Genomic DNA, 26452 nt, shown 5'->3' with positions numbered 1-26452 from the left:
AATACTGAAAGAGAACAAATTTGGAGGATTGATACTACCCAACTTCAAGATTTATAATAAAGCTATAGTAGTTCAAGACAGTGCATGTTGTAAAAGAATAGACAAATAGATTAATGAAACAGAATAGAGAGCTCAGAAACAGACCCACATAAATACAATCAACTGATCTTTGCAAAGGAGTATAGGCAATACAATGGTGCAAAGATAGTCCTTCCAACAAATAGTGCTGAAGCAACTAGACATCTATGTGGAAAAAAAATGAATCTAGACACAGACCTTACACACTTTGCAAAAATTAACACAAACTGGGTTAAACCTAAATGTGAAGTGCAACACTTTGAAATTCCTAGAAGATAACAGGAGAAAACCTAGATGATACTGGGTGATGATGACTTTTTAGACACAACACTAAAACATGATCCATGAAAGAAATAACTGGTAAGCTGGACTTTATTAAAATTAACAACTTCTGTTCAAAGACATTGTCAAGAGAATGAGAAAACAAGTACAAACAAGGAGAAAATATTTGCAAAAAATACTTTGATAAAAGACTCTTATCCAAAATATACAGCGAACTCTTACAATTTATCAATAAGAAGACAGGCAACCCAGTTTTAAAAATGGGCAAAAGACCTTAACAGAAAGCTCACCAGAAGAGATATACAGCTGGTAAGATATACAGGTAAGCACATGAAAAGAGGTTCAATGTCATAGGTTATCAGAGAATTGCAAATTAAAATGAGATACACAGCTATTAATGTATTATGTATTATGCAAAATAGTTCAGCCACTTTGGGAGACAGGTTGGCAGTTTCTTACAAAAATAAACATACTCTTACTGTCTCATCCAATTACACTTCTTGGTATTTATACAAAAAATTGAAAACATATGTTCTCACAATAACCTGCACATGGATATTCCTAGCAGCTTTATTTCTAAGTGCCAAAAATTGGAAACAACCAAGATGGAGAAATAAATTGGTACATACAGACAATGGAATATTGTTGAATGCTAAAAAGAAATGAACTATCATGCCATGGAAAGTCAGGGAAGAAACTTAAATGTACATTACTAAGTGAAAGAGCCAACCTGAAAAGGCTACATTTTGTGATTTCAACTATATGAGGTTCTGGAAAAGGCTAAAGTGTGGAGACTGTAGAATGATTAGTGTTTGCTAGGGGTTAGCAGGGAGGGAGGGATAGACAGGCTGAGAGCAGAGGATTTTTCAGGCAGTGAAACTATGAATGAAAGTACCGTGGTGGATACATATTGTTATACATCTGTCCAAACCCACAGAATGCACACCAACAGTGAACCCTGAGGTAAACTATAAACTTTGGGTGATAATAGTATGTCAATGTAGGTTCATCAGTCATAAACAATGTACCATTCTGCTGAGAATTATTGATATTGGGGGTAGCTGTGCATGTGTGGGGACAGAGAGTATATGGAAACTCTTTGTACTTTTTCTGTGAACCTAAATAAAACTACTCTAAAAAATAAAATTTATTAATTAAAAAGTCCTATATGCTATTTTGGTGAAAAGGCAGAGTAGCTGACATCTTTGACAGTTTTCTTGGCTAGTCTACATGACTCTCAGAGATATTCTTTCAGAATTTGGTATCTGACCCGATTTGACTTGGATACCAGATCAGATACCTCCAGTGACATCTTTTTCATGCATTCTTGAGAAATGCGTAAAATGAAAAATGTGGGGTTATTTTTTTGCTAAGTGAAATAAGTAGTGTACCTAACAGCTACACTTACCAATTTAACATGAAACTGTTAATCTAACAGTTCAACTTGCAGTAGTTTATTATGAGAAAATAATCATTTAAAGAAGTTCAACACAGCATTGTTCATAATAGTAAAAATAGGATACAACTTAAATGTTTACCAATAGGGAAGCAGTCATATAAAACAAAGTGCATATATACTATTTAATATTGAAAAATGTTTGGGTTCATGTATAGTATTTAAGGCAAAAGATAAAGCACATTATACAGATTGTTTTGTGAGCTTTTCTGCATCAATATTTGTCATGGTTGTTTAGCACTTTGCTTGGTATATAGACCTTAAACTATTAAGATTTCCCCCTATATTGGGACATTTAGGCTATTTCCAATCTTACGTTATTATAAACTGTGCTGCAACAAACATCTTTATGCTTAATATCTCTTGTTTATTCCTCCAGATCCATCTCCTCTTGGCCCTACCCTCCTTCAGAGGGTACAGTCACTGGTCCCTTTGTCCTCTGACTTCCAGTCAGGTTCAGCCAACACAGAGCCCCAACAGGAGATTGGGGGACAGGACAAGAGTGAGGCCAAGTGTAAGTCTGGGAAGAGGAAATCCTGGGGCAAAATACCTCTAAAAACCGAAATCAGTCAAAGGGAGAAATAAAGCTTAAAATTCATTTATTGCTTACAAATTTCAGTCTGGGACTGGTTCTCTTTCCTGCTCCAGCAGAAGCAAAACCGGCCCATCCATCACCTCTCTGGGCACAGATAAGCCCTCCTTGCCAGGTAATCACCCATTGATATGGAGATGAGCTTCTCTCTACCCCTGAGGAATGATGCAAATGCACTAAAGACACACTTCTTCCCACCTCTGAATGCCTATTGATATGCAGATGTACTAAAGTCAGGCGAGATAATTCTGGAAATATTACAATTTTACCCACAGGAGGAGAGGACAAGAGTGAGGCCAGGGTTTTAGTCCCTGGTTCTCTTCTTGTGAAGACTTGTAGAGCTGGCTGGGCTCCGTCGCTGAAAGCCACTTTTCTCAAGATGGCCAACTCCACACAGTCCTCTCCTCCCAGCTCTCCTAACCAGTCCTCCCTCCCCCCTTGTCCTTTTCTTCTGAGCCTAGGGCTGGGGACAGCCCTTGGTACCTGCACTATCCCTTGTGATTTTCCTACGACTCCTCCATAGTTTGTAAACTAACCGCACTCAAATTATCCTAGTTTCAGTGTACCAGTTGTTCTTTCACTAATAAACCTCTGTACCTAAATCTTTATGTATGTCTTTATATTCTTCAAGTAAATTTCTAGATTGAGAATTTGCAAGGACGTTGGGTATACCTGCTTTTAAGATGTATAAGATGTATGGGTATTCATTTTAAATGGAATGTCTATAATCTTGGTGATGTAGATATTACCAAGACTCACCCTTTAAAAGGTTTAAAAACTCACCCTTTAATAAAATTCCTAATATATACTCCAGCTCCAACCAGATGAGGATATATCTGAAGATTTAATAAGGATGAAGAAATTGGCAAGGAATGTAACCCACCATTACCATGGTTCCTGAGAAGTCTGGAGACCCCAAATCTTCCTGAGCTTTTCAATGAACCTAGTTTGTGAAATAGTGTTATTAGGTTTAGAAAGTAGACTAAAGTAAGAAAATCTAATCCATTAATGTTCATTATGAGTGGAATAATAAGCCCTCCACGTGTCAGTTGTTAGCTGGGCTTCAGAAATCTCATTAATTGTATTTCTAACACAGGTAGCCCATATTTGTCTTCATATTTCTGTTGGAGACCCAAACCTCATGGTTCTGATTTCTTATACGTGAACTTTTGTAAGACAACCAACAGTTTGAAACAGGTGTGGCAGATATGACTTTTACAAACTCAGGGGGTGCAAGAAATAGTGCACCTTTTACAAGGTGAACCATATGAAATTGATATTTCATAAGTCAAAGATGGTCAGATATTGGCAATTTCCTATGCTTTACCCTAGCAATGTTCTCTAAATCGGTTTAATTCTATGCTGAACCTTCATTTTGCCACATTGGCTGAAAAGATAACCTTAGTCATTTGCAGGATTCCTCTACATCTCCCCCTGCCTCTGACCTCCTCAGCTAAGGATGTGTGAAAGCTGCAGGGTGAATGGGAGTTCTGGGGAGGGGGTGAGCATCTGCCTAATTTGACAGTGTGTCCGCATGTTCTCTGTCTGCCTCTGTTCTTCCTAGGCTGTCATGGAGCATGGGAATCAAGACAGCTGTGCATGGATGTACCTACCTAGGTGCACTGGTCAGCTGTTTTTACTCCTGGGTCTTACTGCTCCCCCAGGAGCACAGCCCTGAGTATAAAGGGGTTTCTAAGGCTTATGTAAAGGAAACAGGTTACTGTCCATAGTGCCTAGAATGTCACTGGTACTCAGTGAATATTGATTAAAGGAATAAATGATCTGAAGTAGTCAACTTAAGCATGCTAAGCAGAGTGAGTGAAGAACAGTACTAGCAAACACTTAGAGGACTCTTAAAGTGACAGGCATTCTTCTAAGTGCTTTATTGCATAAGTTAACTCATTCATTTCTTGTAATGATCATAAGAGTTATGTAACTGAGTTGAGCCAAAGGAACAACTCAAGTTTACAATTTGTAGCCTGTGGTCTGAAGCCATGTAGTGAAAAGACTATATGCTTAGGCTACTGCCCATACTTCAGCCCAAGCATGGAATCAAGGCTGCTTCTAACTTTGTAGAGAAAGATTTAGGTCTTCCATATCCTTGGGTATTGCATTTAGCTTTAGCATAGATTTCATCAGTGGCATTTACCCATCATACTTAAGATCATTAACAAATCCTGGGCAACATTCTGGCTTGCAGCAGCCCACTGGCATTCCTGTCTGGCACTCTCTGCAGTACGGGTCATGTGAGAAAGACAGCTAACAGCAACAATTGCTGGGGTGATGAATGGCCAGGAGGGCATCTTGAAGCAGGACAGCGACAAGGAATGCAATCAGGAAATGCTGACCTGGAACTTGGAGTGGGGAAAGTTGGGCCGTGATGGATGGAAGGCAGTGGCTGCCTGTACAGGTGCTGGCACACACAGTCGCAGAAGCACTGAAGAACTGAAATGGGCGGCTTGAGAGGCCGAGAGGCTAGCAGAACCAACCCACAAACCAAAATACAAACTTTCCATTAATCTTTCCGACTACTCATAGTAGCATCATTGTTGTTCAGCATCATTCTTCAATACGATAAAGAACCATGATACAGGGCTGTGGGCCCAGGGTCATGCACTGTGAGACTTCTGAGGGGTGAAACAGGCAGAAGAAGCTTCAGGCTGAGATCTAATGAGTCAATCTCCAAAGAAAGGTTTCTGTTTAATTTTTGGAATGGCAGTTCTGGAGGTGCATGGGGGCCGAGTATTGTTGATTCCCTTTTATTTCGCATGTCAAAGTCAAGGGTTCTTCTGATGTTTTTTTCCTTTCTCATTGTGCTTATAGCTCTGTGTAAAAGCCCGTGTCAGACCTGTGGGCCCCCTAGATGCCAGGAGGCTCCACCCAGACTGAACACCATCCTGAGCCGTCAGTGTCTTATTGGGTCCATGGGTCCATGCTCTGTGGGCTGCATGTTGTTCTGGATGCACTTGCAACTAGAGTTGCTTTTTGTGGGTGCTGTGAGGCAGGAGTCCAATTTCATTTTTTGCATGTGAATATCCAGTTTTCTAGGCATCATTTATTGAAGATATTATCTTTTCCCCATTGTAGTTTCTCAGCATTCTTGTCAAAGATCAATTGACCATATATGCATGGGTTTGTTTCTGGGCTTTCAATCCTATTCCATTGGTCTGTGTCTGTCTTTATGTCAATACTATACTATTTTAATTACTGTAGCTTTGTGCCGGAGACCAAAGGGCCCCCACCTACAAAATGGCGAACTCCCTGCTTCTCTTCCGGGTCCTCTGCTCCCGCCGGCACCAACCAAGGCCCAATCACCCCTCTACATGTTCCTGCCGGCGCCACCTAAGGTCCAATTATCTCCTGACCCACCCCCTACTTGCTAACCTGTATAAATTGAGTCTGCAAACAATAAACTGTGCCAGCTTGATCAGACATCCTGTCTTGCTGGTCGTTCTTCGTGTCCCTTGCTTGTTTCATTTCTGCAGGAGTCTCCGGCTACACTCCACGTTTGTCCCGCGGCTCGGGGCAGCTTTGTAATATATTTTGAAATAAAAAAATGTAATACTCCCATCTTTCTCAAGATGACTTTGGCTGTTCTGGGTCTTTTGTGGTTCCATATACATTTTAGGATTTTTTTTTTTTTGGTAAAAAATGCCATTGAGATTTTGAAGGGGAAATCACTGATTTTATAGATCTGTTTTGGTAGTACAAACATTTTAACAATATTAAATCTTCTGATCATATAGCTCAATAGCAAAAAAAAATAATCTGATTAAAACATGCAAAAGAACTTGAACAGCTATTTCTCTGAAGAAGATATACAAGTGGCCAATAGGTATATGAAAAGATGCTCAACATTGTTATCAGGGAAATGCAAATCAAAACTACAATGAGTTACCACTTCACACCCACTAGAAGAGCTCTAACTAAAAAGACAAATAAAAGCAAGTATTGGCAAGGATGTGGAGAAATTGGAACCCTCATATACTACTGGTAGGAATATAAAATAATGCAGCTGCATGCAGCTGCTGCAGTAAACACTTAGACAGTTCCTCCAAAGGTTAAACATAGAGTTACCATATGACCTAGCAATGACACTTTTAGATATATACCCAAGAGAAATGAAAATACCTGTCTGCACAAAAACTTGTACATGAATATTCATAGCAACATTATTCATAAAAACCAAAAAATGGTAACAACTCAAGTGTCCATCAGTTGATAAATGGATAAATAAAATGTAGTCTATCCACAAAATGGAATATTGTTTAGCCAAAAAAGGGATGAAGTACTGACTAATGCTATAATGTGGATGAACCTTGAAAACATGCTAAGTGAAAGAAGCCAGACACAAAAGATCAACTATTATATGATTCCATTGATAGGAAATGTACAGAATAAGTAAATCAATAGAGACAGAAAGGTTAGTGGTTTCCAAGAGCTGTAGGAGAAATGGGGGTTGACTGCTAATGGGTACGGGATTTCTTTCTGGGATGATGAAAATACTTTTAAAATTATTGTGGTGACAGTTTGTACAATTCTGAATATATTAAAAACCATTGGCTTGAGTACTTTAAATGGATGAATTTGTGAATTATATCTCAATAAAACTTGTATATTAAACATATATATGGCATGACTAAGAAAAGAATAAAAATACATTAGTCTTTTAAACATTTTATTTTAGCCTAAAACAATATCAGTATGCATCCACTGTCCAGTAGTTTGATGTAGGGCCAAGATTTCTTTGAACAAAGGTTTGCTGATTAGAGTTCTATATGGTTTTTCTTGTGTAAACTATACTCAGAAGCATAGTCTGTGATTCCCATTGTATTTTCTTAAAAAAGAATGAGAAATTAAAGACACTTACAAAGTCACTGCAAAGGGCTTCTGGATTTTTTTTCAAAATTCTTGAAATGTTTTGCAGTCACCACATCCACTCCTACATTTTATAGCAACTTTATTAAGATATAATTCATATCCCATAAAATTCACCTCTCAACTGTACAATTCAGTGGTTTTCATTATAGTTCACAGATTTAAATGCCTAATTTGACATTAAATTTTCTAGTTATTTGCCTTTAGCAACTCTTTCCAGAGTAGTGAGCATGGTTTCAATAAACAGCTCTTTGAACTATTTGATTTGCACTATTTGATTAAGTTATGTAAATACAATAACAGAAATGTGACATGAGCAGGTTTTGTGAGAAACGTTACTGCCCCTTGGTGAGCATACTCACTTGTGCTTGGGTATCCTAGAGGGGAGCCTATTGGTGAAGGTGCTATGAGGCAGAAATGAGAGGATGGAGAGCCACTGAGTTTAGAGAATGAGTGAAAGACAGTTTCTACTAACAAGCAAAATGCTTTGGAAGTTCAAAGGAAGAAGAAATAAAGTTTTGAGGTGGCTTTGAAATTGGCCTGTCAGAATGGGCAAAATGTTTCTCTTTAATGGAAAAAAAAATTAGTGAGAATATTATAAGCCTCGATGTATAGATTGCCCAGCTTCAACAATTAATCAATACATGACCAATCTTCTTTCATCTATATCCCCCTCTACTTCTGTCAACCTGCCCCTTGGAAAGATGGGTACAGCTTTGGTTTGTTTTTACTGTTTACTTTTTTTTTCAAATTGAGGTGTAACTTAGGTACAGCAAAACACCAATATTAGCAACACAGCTCAATGAAATTTTACATATGTATATACTAGTGTAACTACCACCTAAACCAAGACATAGAACATCCTCCCTCAATAAAGCTTGAAAAAAAAAGATATACAACGTTCACAGCTTACTAGAAGGCTTCCTATGTCTCCTTCTAGTCAATGCTGTCCTTCTCCAAAAGGGAACCCTTATTCTGACTCATATCACTATTAATTAGCTTCACCTGTTCTTGAACGTCATAAAAATGGAATTATATAGTGTGTACTCCATTGTGTCCAACTTCTTTTACTCAATGTCATGTCTAAGAGATTAATCCATGTGATTGTGTATAGCAATAGTGTAGTTTTTTCTTTCCATATAGTCTTCCATTATAACAATATACACACTATTTTATAATCCATACAATGTTTGATGGATACATGGGTTCTTTTCAGTTTCTCCTATGAACCTTGTCATGCACGCCTTTTGGTGGATTTGTGTACTTATTTCTGTTGGGCAAATATACTGGAGTAGAATTTCTGGGTTGTAGTGTATACATATGTTCAGCTTTAGTATTCAAAGTTTCCCAAAGTGTTTGTACTAATTTATACTCCCACCACCAAAGTAAGGCAGTTCTTTCAGGTTCTCCACATCCTTGCCCACATTTAGTATTGCCAGTCTTAGCCATTCTGGTGGTGGTATGATGGTGATCACTATTCTTTTTGTTTTTCATTTTTGGTTTTTTTTTTTAACCAGACACTTATGTTTATTATGTAAGTTCATGATGATGTAGTTGAGTTAAAATGGGGTCATTAATATGGGCCCTAATCCAATATGACTGGTATCCTTATAAGAAAAGATCAGGACATACAGAGAGACACTCAGGGCATGAAGGCACAGACGGAAGGCCCTGTGACTGCACAGTGAGAAGGTGTCCTCTGCAAGCCAAGGAGAGAAGTTTCAAAAGAAACTGCATCTGCTGACATACTGATCTTGGACCTATAGCCTCCAGAATTGTGAGAAAAAACTGTTTCAGGTTTTCCAATTTCAAAAATAGGACATCTGTCTTTTTCTTTTAGAGTTGTAGGGGTTCTTTACATATTCTGGATACAAGTACTTTGTTGACATATGTATTGCAAATATCTTCTAGCTCTACCTTGCATTTCACTCTTAATGGTGTTTCTTCACCAAAAGAAGTTCTTAATTTCAATGAAGTGCAGTTTTTATCTTTTGTTTTATGTTTATGCTTCTTTCTCTTATTTCATGTTTGTCTAACTCAAGATTGTGAAGATATTCTCCTATGTTTTTCTAAGAGCATTATTTCACTTTTCATGTTCAGGGCTACAATTCATTCAAATTAATGTTTGTGCGTGTGTATAATGTAAGCTAGGCATCATACTTCCCTAATGCAAATGGTTCAATTGACCTACCACTATTCAATGAAAGGATAGAAGGCATAAAATTTAAACTGTGGATATGATGTGAGAAATGGAAAAGTGTATTCCAACATAATGGAATGGAAGGCAGTGCCTCAGGGAATAATATATTTAGAAATATGTACGAGGCCTGTTTGAGGCCTTCGGAAATACTACCTATTAACAATGTTCATCCCTGGCTGTCACCCCCCAAAAATAATTCAGCCCAGGTGGTCCGATGTGGATCACAGTAATTTGTGAACCACACTTAGAGAAATGCTAGTAAAGGTATGGCAGGTGCTCTATGTCTGTCTTTTTCAGATCATGCTGATATAATTCTTTAAAGACTGCAGATTTCCTAAGGGTCACTTTATAATCCATTCCATTATATAAAAGGCAGGCCTACAAATCTCTTTGAAATACGCTTTTTATCTACTTTGGACTCCCTGTGAAGCCGCTATAGGACAACAGCCTGAGATTCTTAGAATCCCCACTGTTTAAACTGAGCAAGTCTGCAAGATACACTTTTGAAATCTTTCGAAGACCTCCTGTCTGTCTGCGAGGGTTTATGAGACACAATCCCCCTGACTTCTTAATAAAGGATCTTACAGCTCTACCCTAGATTTGATTTCTGCTCCAAAGTCACTTGAGAATTGTTTGCCACCTACAGTACACTCCTACAACTGATAGGATAGGATTAACTACAAGATTTATGAAAAGAAATTGGAGAAAAAGTTTAGAGATCAATCAAATCTGAAGCCTTGTAGAATGCTTCAGCTGTTGATTTGAACATCTTTTAATCAAAATACTTTTTCTCTTTCATATACCCGTTCTTTCTCTTTTCATCATTTGAAATAACTTCTGACAAAAGTTTCTGTAGAACTTCTCAGTGGAGCATCAATATTTGGATCTGGGCTTTTTACTAATCTTGACATTATGTCTTCAGTCAGGCCAGAAGCTGGAAGAAGCTTGTTGCTATTGACCTTTGCGCTCTTGTGATCTCGGTTTCTTTCCCATCTGCTGAGCCAATGGGAATTCAAATCTCCCGTAAGTCCGGGTGCTCTTAGTAAAAGAAAGTAAAGTTATAAAAGAATGACTTTTAAAGTCAAAGAAGGAAAAAGGTGGTTAAAAAGAAACCTCTTTCTTTGGCCTTTAGCTGACAGTAGAAATCTCTTTTCCCTCCTGGCAATTTCAAAAGAAGTGCACTCTGACAATCTGTAAGTCCGGGGAGAGAAAATCCTGGGGCAAAATACCCCTAAAAACCGAAATCGGTCAAAGGGAGAAATAAAGTTTAAAATCCGCTTATTGCTTATAAAACTGCTGTCCGGCCTATCTCTCTTCTGCTCCAGCAGCCGCAAAACCAGCCCTCCTCCATCCCTCTCAGGTACAGATAAACCCTCCTAGCCCAAGTAATTACCTATTGATATGGAGATAAACTTCTCTCCACCCCTGAGGAATGATGCAAATGCACTAAAGCCATACTTCTTCCTACCCCAGAAAGCCTATTGATATGCAGATGTGCTAAAGCCAGGCAAAATATTCTGAAAATGTTACAATTTTACCCACACAACCCCTGGCCTGAGTTTCTAAGTATGGTGAATATTTCTTGGTTAATATTTAAATTTGCAGTTCATTGTTTCTGCAAAATTCTTCTCTTCCTTATTGTGCTCCTTGGAAAATTAGAAGAACTGACTCGTAAGACTATAACGCAAGACTAGTGATCTACTTACCCCATTATGTGGTTGAAGAGTAGCACCAATGGAGGTTTCGTGGGAGGCCATTGTTCTACCTCAGTTTTTTTCTGACCTGAAATGAAATAAATCTTAATCGTAAATTTGACTCTGTGATTGGTGCTGTAAGCAAAATGCATCTGCATACAGTTCTTTTGACAATCACTAAAATGAGACTGAAGTTCAATACTTTAAAGGCTGGTGTCCCTCATCAACAAGCCCTCATTGAGTAGTGATTTTTGATGAGATGTGTAAGAACACTGAGCCTTTTCTAGGTCTTGAAAGACAGAGCGTGCAATCATTATACAAGCAAAAAATAAACCACTCATTGGATTAAATGTGCAAGTGTAATTTTTGGTCAGTTAAGGAAATGAATGCGTGGTGAATATGACAAATCATAACCTAAAACAAAAATAATGATATTTAAATAACAGAGTATTGCGAGTGAACATGAAATGTTTTTGAATTAGATAATTTGCATGATCTCTTCCAGATCTAGCATAAATTTTCCATAGTGCTGGGAAAATAAGATTAGTGAGAATTAACAAAAAAGAAAAGATCGAAGTACTATATCCACACCCTGGAAAACATGGGAAAATATTAGTAAAGAGCATAAATGCTATTTGCCAAGGAAGCATAATTGTATCCTCAAAAGCATTTTGTATCCATAAGCCACTGAAGATGATGTCTGTGAGAAGTGAGTGAATAAGGGGCAAGCTATCATCAAAGATTACTCTCTGGGATGCAGAATAAGTGTGGGTGTCATTAAGGATATATTTGGGGAACATAGGGATGGATTTAGCCTGACTAAATAAGATCCATTCTAAAGCAAGTTTACAGAGGGCCTTCAGTGTCTTAGGGGAGTTCCTTGGGTGACTAGCTGTCCAATTTGCGTGGGACTGAAGATTTTCCTAGGATGTGAGACTTTGAGTGATAAAACTAGGTAAATCTCAGGCAAACTGGTTCAAGTTGGTCAACCTAGTTCTGAGATATCTAAGCAGAGGTCAGATCTCCTTGGTAGCACAGATCCAACACCCAATCAGTAAGCGTATTCTTCTTGTCTCTCTGGCTTGAGAAAACACGTGGCCAGATGGCAGCCTACTCTTTCAGTTCAAATAGAACCACGCTGTGTCTTGTGGTGGAAGCCTTTCTCCTTTGGGAATCAAGACCTCTAAACATGCAGAGAGTAGAAGCAAAATGTTTGTAACAGACGGTTAGGTATAACAACGAGAAGAGCCACTTTCACGTGTTCCCCTTGGTTTCTGCACTGATCTACTGTGTGAGGTAAAAAGAAGGAGGTCTTAACTTCTAACAGGGCTTACCAGGCATAACAGTTCTAGTAAATTTTGTTTTAATGTGAATAAATAGAAAGTTTATAAAGAATGAAGCATCGAATCACTTCTCTTTCAAAAAGTCAAAGTTCAATCACCCAGGAAAGATGAAACAGCTGATATATTTATGCTTCTCTGTTTCAAACTATGAAACACAAGAAGTAAGTGATCCTTGACTATAAGTAGTATATTTAGGGTTAACATGCCCCTAAACTCAACTTGTCTTATGTACAAATGTACCTAAATATTACTGTCTCTAAAATGACACTGAGGTTTTACTGAAGTCAAAGAAATGACAGAAATTGGTTTAGTACTAACCAGAGAAAATTAGACGGTTGTTTGTAATCTAATCCAGAGTCCTTAAGCTCCATTATAGAACTGATATTTTTTCCCCTTTGTATTAAGAGGATTAATGGCTGTGCTCTTCAGTAAAGCTGGATCCTTTGGCAAAAGCTCAGGAGACGGCCGGTGGTTGAGATAAATTGCTTGCAGGGCATTGAAGCCACTAAAGAGCTGAGTAACCCTGCTGAGAAAGGAAAAAGACATTTCTGGAGTTAAAAGAAGACAATGCATAGTGGCTGAAGACAGGCAGAATTCTCAGCTTCTCAAGCTACTACATATTGTTCAGTTTTCATCGGTACTTTGGAGGTGCTCTAGAAAGCTTAGACAAAAATAGAGTACAAATGTATAGCGCGTTTTAGCCAGCTCATGTAAAGGAAATTGTGTTGGTGTAGGAATTGCTGTCATGTTTATTCCTTAAAGACTGCTCCTGTTGCCCCCAACGTCAGGATGTAGGGGAGGTGTTAGTGATGAGTCCTAATTTTCTGTATCTCTAACCGCATTCTAAAAGCGTTTGAATCTATCTGAGCTCTCATAACATTTGCGGAGACCTTGGAGTGTTTTGCATATGTCTGGGCAGTCCCTGGCATTCTGCGAGTGATTGATAAGCAGTAAGCAAAGACAATCAACACTTCACATTTGCCAGGGGACCAGGAAGATAGTGGCCATCCTTTTTGCAAACTAGGAAACAGGGATTCTGGCCAACCTTTCCTTTCCGTCGCAGCTTCTAGTTATTTGCCCCGGCTTCATGAATGGCCACCAGTCATCAGATCCAACAGCTTCAAATATTAGCGCACAATTTATTTGGATCGGATTTTAATTTCTTTCTTCGTTTGAAGCTAGGGTCGCCCAAAGGAGAATTCAGAAACTCTGAAGACAGAGTAACAGAAGATTCTGTTTTCCAGTGATTTCTGGAAAGGAATCTGGGACGGGCAGGGTGAAATCGAGTACATTTGCTTAAGGTTAAAAAAATAAAAAAAGATCAGCCAGTGTGGGGGCCAGGTGGTGCTTTGGCGAAATGGCCCGGCAAGACGAAACTAGCTTTGGGAGGATAGAGCGAGCAGGGCTAATGAATGGGCCGCTGAGCCGCCCAGCCCTGCGCTCACACTTTCCGCCTAGTCGCGGGACGCCTTCGGGAGGAAAGCCCGGAATCCCGAGGCAGCCGGACGCGGGGGCCTGGGAGCGCTCGAGCGAGTGAGCGGGGGGCCGAGGCGGTCGACGCCTGTCCCTTTAAGGGGCCGGTCTCCCGGCACCGCCGTCCCAGACGCCGGGACGTGCCGAGGCCGCCCCGCCCCGAAGCCGCCCGTTTCCTGCCGGGCGGTGCGACGGCACCTGAGCAACTGCGGCGGCGGCGGGGCCTCGGAGAGGGTGGCCCGGGCTGTAGTGCCGGCGCCGCCGCGTCTTCCCGGTCTCCTTCCCGGGCCCCGCACGGTAAGGGCGAACAGGCCGCGCTAGCCCAGGCACCAGCCGTGGGACCGTGGCGGGGAGGGCGGCGCTGGCCGCCGGGTCCCACGGCGGATGGGAGGGCCGCGCCGGCGGGGGGCGCGGCCGCGGGGCCCGGACACCGCCCGTCGCGGTGGCCCACCATGTAGGCCTCGGGCGCTGCCGCTCGCCGCCGCCGGGCCCCTTCTGGGCCGGGACGCCGCGGCGGACGCGTTCCGAGGGGCCTCTTGGTCCCGCCGGGCCGCCCCGGGCTCGACCCCGGCTCTCCCGCGGGGGCTCGGAGCGCGGTGGGGGCTCTCTCTGGGTGGCCTCCCGAGGCGAAGTTCGCCGGAGAGGGCCCTGGGGTGACCGAGGCGCCTATTTTTAGCCGGGCCTGAGGGCCCCCGGGAGGGATGGCGGATTACCGCCTGCTCGACCGGTGGACAGAGGGAGCACGTCTCCGGCGGCGTCCCCGGGCCGGAGCTGGGCCACGTTTACGCCATGCTGGAATTTCGGCCCTCACCGCTCCCTCGGGGTGGTCGGGGAGCCGGCGCTCGCCTCCTTCCCTGGACCACCTCCCAGCACACTGCGCAGCCCAGGTCGTGCGGGGCGGCTGGGGATGGGAAAGCAGAATGAGGGCAGTTTGGAAAAATCTTGTGGACCGCCCTCCAGACCGGGGGAAGTTACCCCATCCTTTCCCTGAGGGGTGTGTCTTCCTTAGTGATCCCCCACCCCTCTCCGCCTTCGGTTTCCAACAATTGAGATTTTGGGCGTTGGGGATCTCGGCAGAAAACCAAACTGGCAGCCTAGAAAAGTGGTACGGTAATGAGACACCTGGTGTGAGATGTGCAGCTATGCACGTTGGTGGTGGAGAAACGTGTGCACCAGACACGTTAGCCGCAGAAGTGGGGAGCGGCATCCTACCTAACCTCGTCCAGCTGCACTTTGATTAGTTTAAAGAACTAACTGTTTAAAATCTTAGCCATTCCACTTCCTGAGGAATCTAAATTCGCAGTTGGGCCTATACCAGAAAAGGATTCCTTAACAGGTACCTAAAGCACAGCTTAAAAACTGTAGTTGAAGTTAACGGTTCAGAGTGGTGTTTTTTCGTTTTTGTTTTTTGAGATACTTTGTGGAAAGCCTTGTGAAATTTAGACATCCATAGTTGCTAAAGGTAAACTGCCTTGGGGTGAACTCAACACTGAATTATATAGTAATTGACTTAAAGTTTCAGTTCTTGCTAAGTTATGTTGCACTTGTTCTCACTGACTCATCTACCAGGCAAATGGCAACACCGTCCAGTTTGACAAAAGCAATTGCTGATGAGCCTGGGATGATTGTTACAAGAATAATACTGAGTATTCTTTAGTTAATCTGTATTTTGGGTAGACTTGCCTTGCTGTGGACTTTCATATTTAATGTGTTCTCCCTTCAGTTTAAGGATCTAACAAGAAATGGCTGGGCTTATTGTTTGTAAGTTCTAAGAAAAATCCCTCCCCCTCACCTCCCGTAATATGCATTGAATTAGACTTGTCTCTTCTGAGTGTGCAACATCAGCGGTTGTGATTGTCCCCATCAGGTGCACTTAGAGAGTGAGGTGTTCTATTTAATTTACTTTTCTGAGATTCCTACTCATGCTGAAACTTAAAAAGCCCAGTGAAAATGTTTCTTAAGTGTATTAAACACTTTAAAATTATAAAGAATGTTGAGTAGTGTTTAACCCATTCTTGATGACTCAGGGTCAATATTATGAAGAGCCATTAATTTATGATTGTGTTTCCAGTTTAGTTTTTTCTCTATACTCCCTTAATATCACAAATCTCTTATGCTTGATGGAAGTGTTTTTTGGTTCTTTAACCCCAAGGCTCCTTCTAGTTACTAGGCTTCAATGTACTTTTAATAGGGAGCATTTTAGTAGATGTTAAATAACAGGCAATGTTGCTTTTCTGAAGGGCCTAAGAAAGAAGTGAAGGCTTTTTTGAGGCTTCTGAAGGATTGGTGTTAAGATTGTTACTGTTGGTGAGTTAACTTGAATTTTACTTGAAATGTATGAAAGATGTATTTTTCATTGCATGCTATTATAATTTCTTTAATGGGAAAGGAAGTTTCCGTCTAAAAGATTTCACAATACTTTGTACCCAATTTAAATTGTTAGTAAACTTAGTGGTTCCAGGAAGGTTTTGAGTTTCTTAGGAATCTAATACATAATAAGGAAAAGTAGAGAAGCAGTGCTTTACAAGAACATTCAATATTTGAAGGTAACATAAGTTGTTTGTTCTTTGTACTGTTTATGTTTTTAGTAATTTTGAAGGTGAATGCAGATTATGCTCTGAGGCTAGAAGCAAGTAACTGTCTCTTTAGAAATGACAGTGATGAATCACTCTTATAAATAGAGTTTCATTGCTTCACCTTCAGTTTTTGTGAACATGACTTTAGGTGTTCTGATCTTAAAAATGTAGTTTATGTGAAAATCACAGGGAAAATGTTAGATAAGAATGTGAACTACGTATTCTGTAATAGCAAATTAAATAGGAGAAAAACCTTAAGTGCCATTAATCAAGTAGTTTGATTAATTTAACTTTCTGTATCCAGGCTCTCAAAAAAGAAAAGTAATAACAGTTTATAACTGTTTACATGCCAGGATGTTGAATTGATGTTTAAATATTTTTTCTGTCTTTGAGAGAGATGACAGTGAAAATCATGCAGGCTTAAAAAAACTTTTTTTGATGGTATAGGTTTTTAATTTTATGTTTATAAGGTAAAAAGATAAAATAGACAAAATATACTTTCAGTACTAAGAAGTTTTAGTACTGATTCCAGTAGGAAATAGAGTATTCCTAGGAAAATGTATAAAAAATGTTCAACTTCTTTTAAAAGTTATGATTTAGTATTTTATATATCCTCCTACGTACCACACAGACTAAGAACTTTCATCCTTAACTTAAATCTGGTTTCAGTAAAATGATTTGTATACTAAGTGGAGCTTAAATAGTTTACACTCCCCTCCTTCCAGGACATTGTTTTTTGGGTTTCCCTCCTCACTGATTGCTTTGTTCAATATGATTCATCCTCTGCTTTTGAAGTTGAAGTGCTCAGTCCCTGGTTCACTTTTCTTTTTATATTCCCCTGGTGATCATCCAGAGTCATGGCTTTAAATACCCATATGCTGATGGCTTCCATATTTATGTCTTTAGCCCAGACTTCCCCATATACTCTAGAAAACCAGTTCTCCGCATTTCCACTTGGGTTTGAAGTAGTCACCTCAAACTTACTTCTCAGTGCCTCTTTAAACCTGCCTCAGGTGCAGTCTAACCCATCTCTTTTGATGGCATCCTCATTTTACATTCAGGCAAAGAAAAGACGTTGTAGTCATCCCTATCTCTTTAACATTTATATTCTTGGCTCTCTCTTATCTTGAAAATATATCCAAAATCAAGTCCTTTCTTACCACCTCCACTGCTCAGTAGGCTGGTGCAAGCCATTCTTTTAATTAAAATTTTTAAAATTATTAGTTGATAATGCAATCTTATATTATATTTTTAAGTATACAGCACAGTGGTTCACCAGTTTTACCCACATTATTAAATCCTCATTCCAACTTGTGCAGTTACTATCTGTTCACATAGAAAGAAGTTACAGAATCATTGGCTATATTCTCCATGTTGTACTACCATCTCTGTGACCAACTTACATTATGATTGAGAATTTTTGTGCCCCTATGTCCCCCTCCCCACCCACCCATCCCAGCCCCTCTCCCATGGTAACCACCAGTCACTTCTCAGTGTCTATGAGTCTACTGCTATTTTGTTCATTTTCTTTTCTTTTAAGATTCCACAAGCCGTTCTTATCTCTTGCTTAGATTTCTGTAGTAGTCTTCTAACTGGTCTTCTTGCTTTTACCCTACTTCTACAGTCTTTTTCAACGCAGCAGTCAGATCATTTCACCTCTTTCTTCAAAACCATGGAATGACCTCCCATAAACAGAGTAAAAGCTGAGGTCCTTAGGGCCGTTACAAGGCCTTTCAGAATCTGGGCACTCCTACTTTCCCCACCCCATCTTTCCTCTCTTAAGTTAGCTGCTACTCTAGCCCTGCTTATTTTTCTCCAGCCTCACTGGCTGTCTTAGTGCCTTTAGTCTGGCAGTCGTCCCTCCTTGGATCACTTTTTATGTAAGATACCTGCGTGGCTGACTTCCTTTCTCTTGCAAATGTTTGCTTTTCAATGCTTTTCAAAAAGGTCTGCCTTACTATTTTATTTAAAGCTGCCCTCTCCTACTTATCCCTGTACCCTGTTCTGTTATCTCCCTGGCATTTGTCATCTTCTGACACTGTATAATTTCTTTGTTGTGTTTATTCTCTTTCCTCTGTGTCCTCAAACACACACTATAATGTAACCTCTATGAGGGCAAGGCTTTTTGTTCTATTGATGGATCCCAAGGGTTTAGGGCAGTGCTTGGCCCATAACAGGTGTTCAATAAAGATGTACTAAAGATTTATTTATTACAAATGATATAAATCATTATCATGCAGTTCCTTGTGATGAATATCTGATTCTTGGACACATGAAGTTTTCAGTTTGCTCCTTTCCTAGGAACAGAGAGCATAAGAAAAGTAGCAGGGAGCCTTTGAGAAGCCCCTTGGTGGAGGGAGTGATGTTAGAGTGTGGTGGAGACTTTCTTACCTGTCTCATGTGATTAGGGTCATTGGTTAGGTAATTCAGAAAACTGGCTGAAGCAAGAACTCAAAAATATCTGTGCTCCTTAAGTGTTTTGTTTTAACTTAAAATGTTTGTTTATCTGCATGTCTTTATATTTGGAGCAATCACTTGTCTTTCAGTAGCGATCTTCTGATCTTTTTTATATGAATCGTGCCCTGAGAGCATTGTCTATGACTTCTAATATTGGCTTCTTTAAAGTGGAATGAAATATAGGCAGTAGGAAACTTCCAAGTTCAAAATCATTCCAGGTTTTTCTAATCCTCCTTTAAGGTGTTCCAAAGATTTAACCTAGTTTTCATAGAAATAACAGCTTTTGTCTTTATTCTCACATTTAATAGATTTATAGGCAAGTATACAGGAGAGTAGACTGCTAGCCAGAAACATTTAGCTTTCTGTAGAACCAGTTCTTGTATTTTTACCAAGGGAAGAAATGCCACTTGATCCAGTGAGAGGTCGTTTAAGATAGCTTCCATATTGAATAGGTTTCTCTGGGATCGTAGGATCCTCTATTACTAGAGGAGAATGTCATTTATCTACATTTCTTTCTCATGACTCTGAGTGATATCTACAATTATCAGAACTTACATGATTTTTAGTAATTACATTATCTATTGGGAGACCTGATGGTATGCTACATTCTCACCAAAAAACATAAGACAGTTATTATTTATTCTTGAATATGAGTCATTTTAAGTTGTCAAGGAAGCAATCTAGTCTGATATAATAAGCTGAAAGTCAGTAATTAATACCTACAGGTTTTAGACTTTATCAACTCTAAGGTTTTATGCAGGTTTCTTACTGCTCAGTTTTTAAATTATACAGTGTGGTGTAGTGGAAAGAGCGTGAGTGCTTAGGGAGTCCGAGGAGCTTGGGTTTGGATTTGGCTGTGCTGGTTAGCACCTTTTACTGTATGTGTGAATTTAACTATCTTAACTTGCCTGAGGCTCATTTGCCTTGCTTATGTTCTCTTAGAGTAGTTGCTTCATAAGTGATAGCTAACATTAGAATGTTTATTTCCTGTAAGGCTCTGTAAACACTTTATATGCTGTATCATATTTAATCCTCTCAACAACCTTACGAGATAGGTCCTATTTGGTGGAAGCTAGGGAGGCTGGCAAACAATTTATCTAAAGACAAAGCAAGTAAAAGGAGAAACCTGAATTTGAACTGAGTATTCTGACTGTAAAGGTGCATTCTCACCCATTGAGCTGTTTTGTGAGAATGCTTTCTGGAAAAAAAAAAGTGCTGTCCACGTGCAGTTATCTGATGGTAGGTGTTAGCTACATTAAGGTTATGAAGATTTTTTTTTCCCCAGGAGGTAGATGACTAACTGTTAAAGTTTTGAATTTAAGGACAAGAGGTTTTCCAAGAGAAGATAGTAAGGTCTACTTAAAACCAAATGCTGTGCAGTGTTTACAACAGAAAGCAATAGGCAGATTATGATTCTTTCAGTTTCTACGAATTTTTTTCAGTCTCAATTCCTGTGTATGTTCATTATGAATTACTGCTATGTGATTTTGTAGACATTGTTCAACAGTTACTTCAGAAAGGAAACCCTGATCACCCTACCTAAAATGCATATCCTCTGTTTACTCTTTGTCATGCTTTTCTTTATTGCACTATCAGTCACTATCTAACATTATAATATATGCTTATTTATATGCTTAATGTCTTTTTTGCCCGTAAGATTATAAGCACTATGAGGTGGAAACTTTGTCTTGTATACCACTATGAACTCTGTTTCTGGCACTTAGTTCTCAGTTTGATGTATGAATGAATGGCCTGATGTCTGAAAATGATTGGGACTCAATGAACTTTGTCATTTGTGCTATCCTTCTTCTCTATTAGCATGGCAGGTTGATTTACACAGAATGTTAACATCTCCTGAAGTGAGACTTCAAGAATAAGGGTTTCAGATTTACTTTTGCGAGTGGAGTGGAAAACAATTTAATATGCGAATTTTGGCAAAAATAAGTTAGTTGCTTAGTACCAGTTAATCTTGTTGATCAGTAATGTTAGTGTTCTGAGTGAAATATGTACATAGTTTAGTGATTGCATGTGTATCAATCTAGTTATCTTTGAAATAAATTTGAACAAGCTAAGTTGATATTGAAAGCTCTCAGTGTTCTGAGTGCTGTGTTGCTAAAATGAAAATCTTCAATATCTGTACATAGGTTGAATTTATTTATGTGCTCCTGACTTGTACTTGCTTAGTTTATTGGGAAGTCATATCCATTTCAAGTGTGTTCCCAGTTTTATTTTACATAGTTTTCATAACCTGGGCCTGAGGTTGGCTGATGGTGATGATTTCTGTGAAGCAAATTTCTCAATTGTTACATCATTTTGTACCTTTGGTTCTGGGTATGGTTTCAGGTACTGTGGTGTATAATCCTTGTTGTTGATAAACTGTTGCTGATGAATGGGAGTAATTTCTTAAATGGCTTCCAGTTTGACCTAGGTGTTAATTGTAGTTTTAAGTTTTAATTGAATCCTTTGTGAAATAAAAGTGCCTTAGTTCTTTCGCTCTTTTTTTTTTTTCTGAGAAGGGTGGGAGGGGGAGCCCTCCTAAAAATTGCATTTGGCTTTAACTTTTGAAAGCAGTATTTCTGAGCTTGAAATTTTTAGAGTGTTTTTCAAGTAAAATATACATTTAAGATATGTAAAATGGACCGCATACAATTAATTGATTAACATCTAGTCTGATGGAGGGTAGGGAAAGAAGAAATACTGTGTAAATATAAGTTGTAAAATAAGCAAGGTTGAGTTCTTGTCTACTCTTCTAGCATTATTTACCTGGCATAAATAGGCAAGTAATTATATTCCATATCCTTTCAGTTCTATGTAAACTTCATTTAAACAAAAAACCCCAGTATCATTTAAAATAACACACTACCTTTGATCTTTTGACGTAAAGAGAAGTTTTAGTTACTACTCTTGGTTACTATGTCTGTCTGATTACTTCAGGTAGCTTTGTGCTAAGTCGAAGAAACCCTAGGTATTTTCTTTACAGATTTGAGAAGTTTTTTAGTTTTAAAGTATTTCCATTTATTTTATTTTTTGGTAAAATTTGTTCCAAAATAATACTTCCTAGAGATATTCACCACTATCATAACTGTAATTATATAAATTTAAGAAGCAGCGAAGTTTATGCCTGTTTGCTCATTTGTTTTTAATTTACATTTACCTCTTACTGCTTTTCATCTTTTTATTCTTTTATTAGAAATGAGATTCAGAATGATTCTGGTATACAAGAATGATTCAGGTGTACAAGAGAATATAGCATGTGTATGTACAGTTTAAAGATTAACTATAAAATGAATACCCATGACCCAATCAATACCTGTGTACTTTTCACTCAGCTTTAATTTTTTTTCTTAAAATTATGTACATGCAAAACAATATATGTAAAGTATGTATAAGGTAAAGAAAAAAGACAATGAATAGCCCTGTATCTAATATTTAGTTCAAGAATATTATCCTAACTTTTATTTCTCTATATGTTCCTCCCCCCCGAAGTAATCGCTATGTTTGTTACATTTGCTTCTAAGTTTTGCCACATCAATTTGTATCCCCAGACTGTTTTTGAATTCTGTAAATGGGATCCTTCTGTATGAGTTTATCTGCAATTTCCTTTTTCCCTTAACTTAATGGGCCTTATATTCTTCTGCCATGTTGTACATAGCTGTAATTCATTCTCTTTCACTGCTGAATGGAATTTCGTTGTATGAATATTTTCCAATTTATTTATTACCTGTTATGGGCATTTGGGTTGTTTCCAGTTTTCTTTTGCCTGTTATAATGAATGCTGCTGTTAAAGCCTTGCATAGGTCTTTTGCTGCATTTGGATACATGTAAGTCTCCAAGAGAGGGTTTCTTTTTAAAGTTTTTGTTACCACTGACACAAGAAATTTTTTATAGTTTATGAGATCAGTACATTGTCAGGTATACACATACGTAACAAGGTAGTTCCTCAGAAAAAAAACCCTGTGTGCTACTAGTCCATTTCATTAAAAATAAGAATGCTAATCAAGATCCACTAGGTTGATTTTGCTGTCCACACATAGTAAATTTAGATTTGCTGTTTTGGTAAATTATTGGAACTGTCTCTAGCTAGGAGTAGAATTGCTGAATTGTAGGAGAGGTACATGTTCAGCATTACTAGGTTAATGCCAAATTATTTTTCAGTGTAATTATACCAGTTTATTTCCCTCACTAGAATATACATATGATGGCTCCACATTCTTGCTTATACCTGAAATTGGGAAATACTAAAGTCAGATAGCCTGTTGGGTATGGATTGATGTCTTGTAGGTTTTGCATTTCTGCTTATTGAGAGGAAACATCTTTGCAAATGTTTGCTAGCTATTTTTGTTTCTTTTTCTCTGGAATATCTGTTCATATTTCTGTTGGGTTGTTTTTCTGACTATTAATTGTTTGCTGATTATCACAAAATGTCTCCTACTTTGTGGCTTGTTTTCTCACTTTCTTATGGTATCTTTGTTAATAAAGGTTAGATTTTAATTTATTAGTGTTTTATGTTTATGATTTATGATTTGTATTTCTACTTACGATTGTGTCTTATTTAAGAAATCCTTCCCTTCCTCAAGGTTATAAAGATATTCTTTCATGTTGTCTTACAAGGTTTTGTGTTGCCTTTCACAGTTCTTTCCTTGGAGTTAATATTTGTTTTTTCTCTTTTAAGCTACTGTTTTCTTTTTTCTCTAAATGTCACTGCTTAGCATTTCAGTTTTTTAAGTTTTATGAGTTTTTTCAAGTTTTAAGTAAAAAAGTTTTTTTAAGAATTACTGTTTTTATGCATTGTCACACTTTGCTTTTAGAATCAAGAAAATAATTATGTAAGAACATTAAAGTATGGATAGAGTTATTCAGTTAGCTTTGAAGTCTCCACTCTCATCATACGACATTATAAGAGATTTGTAAACATTTCAGAGTGATGCCAGTGTTTGTGTGTGGTTTTCTTAAGTTGTTACGGATATTTGTTGTGAAGCAGTCTGGTTAATTATTTCCTTAGAGCGGAAGGTCTTTGTGCTTGGTATCTTTTTTTTTTTTTTTTTTTTGTGCTTGGTATCTTGCAGTTTCACCACAGTGTATGGTAAGCGTGAACAAACTTCTGTATATCCAGCTAGTTCTCAGAGTATACTTATAATCTGAGGACTCAGATCTTCAATTTGTAAAATTACCAGCTTTTTAAATATTGCTTGTTATTTTCACTTTTCTCTCTTCCCATAGACTTATCCTGTGAGTCTTCTGGTTTATCTTCTTATCTTAATTGCTCTTTGAGTTTTTATTCTCTTTTTCTATGCCTCTTATTAAATGATTTCAGCACTGTAGCAATTTACCAATCTTTCTTCTATTCCATCCAGTTTAGAGTTTATTCTTTCTAATTGACTCCACATGCTAGTATGTACAGTTTTCTAGATTTGGAGTTGCTTTTTCATATATACCTGCAATTTCAGCTCTGTTTTTGTTTTATAATCTTTGCTACTTTAAAGAAAGACTTCCTTATTTCTTTGACATCTTCAACATTGTTCACATTTAAAAATCTTTGTCAGAACATTTCATAAAACTAAAACCATCTAGTGTGAATTCATGTTGTTGATTTTTTCCCCTGTATCATTTAATTTCTTACTGTGGTTTGGATTATTGGTTTATTAGGTTTATTTTGAGTGAAGTTTTTTACCTGCCCACCATTTATTTATTTATTTTCCAACTTTTTTTTACCTGGTCCACTATGCTTCTAGTTACAAATTAGGTCTGTTCTGAAACAGTAAAAAAAAGCAAGGTGGAGAGAAGTGTTTGTAATATATAACCATGTACTAAACTACAAGGAGATAAGAGAGAGAGTGAGAGAGAGAGTGTGTGTGTAGTGCTCATATTAAAAGTGGAGGTGTGTTGAATGAAATCTAAAAAATGATGGTTACTTATAGGGGAGAGAAGCATAGTATAGAAGAGCACAGGTACAACCTATTCAGAAAGTTTAAATTTTCCTTTTTTTTTTTTTTAGAATCCATTTTGGAGTCATGTAAATACTTTACATAACTATTTAAAAAAAACCCCCTAAAAACAAAAAGTAAAATGAAACAAATGAATCTTACATGTTTCACTTGGTGGGCACCAGACTGAAACTATGGCCAAGTGACTAAAACATGGTAACTTGTCTATATATCCCCACTGGAAAGTACCCCAGGAAGAGACTGGGGAGGAAGGATGGCAGAGAAAGAAAACAAATCTTGAGCTAATATAATCATAATTTTGGTGGTAATGTGTATGTTGTTATTCAAGTAATGTGTATATTGTGGGCTAAATGAAATGAGTGATTATGTTGGTAGTGTTGAAATCTAAAATTTTTTAGCATTGTTAAACAGATGTAGTTTTGAGGTCAGTGAAATGAAGTATAAAAACTGCGTTGTGCTAAATTTGAGTGGAAGCATCTGTATGGGCTCATGAACTGATTTAGCTTATCAAAAAGATGTGCATTTTCTGACCCTGTTGACTAAAAAGACCTAGGGACAATTACTCAGCCAGGGGTAAAAGCATTTCTGGTGCTCACATGTGGTCTTTAAAGACCTTTCACAATAAAAGTAAACTAGTGCTCAGAATGGGCATTTTCCAAGTCTAAGGCAGGACATGTATAAAGTGAGCCTGAATATTATCTATTTCTATGTAACAATATCACCATAAGCTTAGATGCTTAAAGTAACACACATTTATTATACCATGGTTTCTATGGGCCAGGGAGTCTGGGTACTACTTAGCTGGTCCTCTTCTATAGGGTTTCACTTGCTGTTACAGTGTTGACCAGGGTTGGGGTCTCATCTGAGGCTCAGTGGGAAAAGATCTGCTTCCAAGTTCACATAGTTCTTGGTAACATTCAGTTTCTTCAAGGATGCCCAGCTGAAAACTTCATTTTCTTGCTGGCTATTATCTGGGAGGCTTAGTCTCCTGGAAAAAGGAGCATAGACTTAGAAGCTCCTTACCACATGACCCTCTCCATAGACAGCTTACATCATGGCAGCTTGCTTCTTCAAAACCAGTAAGGGAGAGAAAGAGTGTCCTAGTAACATGGGTTACAGTCTGCTGTAACATAACCATATACACATAGTCACTTACATTGTCACCTTTGTCATATTTTATTGATTGGAAGCAAGTCACAGGTCCCACTCATACTTAATGGCTGGAGATTGCACAAGGGCTAGAATACCCAGGAGGCAAGGACCATGGAGGCCTAGAGGTATTATCAGAAGGCAATTGAGTGACCATAAAATGATGAGAGTAGTGTCAAAGTAACCCAGGAGCCATCCTGAGCAATATCCCATTGACCAGAAAGGGGACAGTTTGAACATCAGTAGAGATAATAACTAGTGAATTGAAACAAATAAAAACCTGTGAGTTCCTAGTGATAAAAAACATTAAAAAAAACCCCCTTATTTAG

The 26452-nt window shown here is 38.5% G+C and overlaps 1 protein-coding gene and 1 long non-coding RNA gene across 22 annotated transcripts in view; one reads left to right on the top strand and one right to left on the bottom strand.

The window, feature by feature from the left end:
* Positions 1-449: 449 nt before the first annotated feature.
* LOC108394222 (uncharacterized) lies at positions 450-14906 on the bottom strand. 4 transcript variants are annotated; one of them, XR_005060729.2, is made up of 5 exons: positions 14808-14899; positions 13569-13732; positions 12842-13049; positions 11193-11268; positions 450-10524 (listed from the first exon to the last, which is right to left on the bottom strand). It is a non-coding gene; the product is annotated as an uncharacterized lncRNA (long non-coding RNA). The 4 variants fall into 4 exon arrangements; XR_012120500.1 differs by lacking the exon at positions 13569-13732 and having other exon boundaries at positions 12842-13046; positions 14808-14906; XR_005060730.2 differs by lacking the exon at positions 13569-13732 and having other exon boundaries at positions 14808-14903.
* The window catches only part of KTN1 (kinectin 1), a 145313-nt gene continuing 132971 nt past the window's right edge, over positions 14111-26452 (top strand). For 8 of the 18 annotated variants that reach the window (XM_073211209.1, XM_073211206.1, XM_073211208.1 and 5 more), the window contains exon 1: positions 14154-14293. The gene's annotated coding sequence lies outside the window, so the exon portion shown is untranslated. Of the gene's footprint in view, positions 14294-26452 lie in introns of all 18 variants that reach the window. The other 10 variants (XM_073211205.1, XM_073211199.1, XM_073211201.1 and 7 more) reach the window with 4 other exon arrangements.

The sequence above is a fragment of the Manis javanica genome, chromosome 8 (assembly GCF_040802235.1).
Source record: "Manis javanica isolate MJ-LG chromosome 8, MJ_LKY, whole genome shotgun sequence".
NCBI classification, from domain to species: domain Eukaryota; kingdom Metazoa; phylum Chordata; class Mammalia; order Pholidota; family Manidae; genus Manis; species Manis javanica.
The sequence above is the reverse complement of the archived record's forward strand: the minus strand, read 5'-3'. Positions and strand labels throughout refer to the sequence as shown.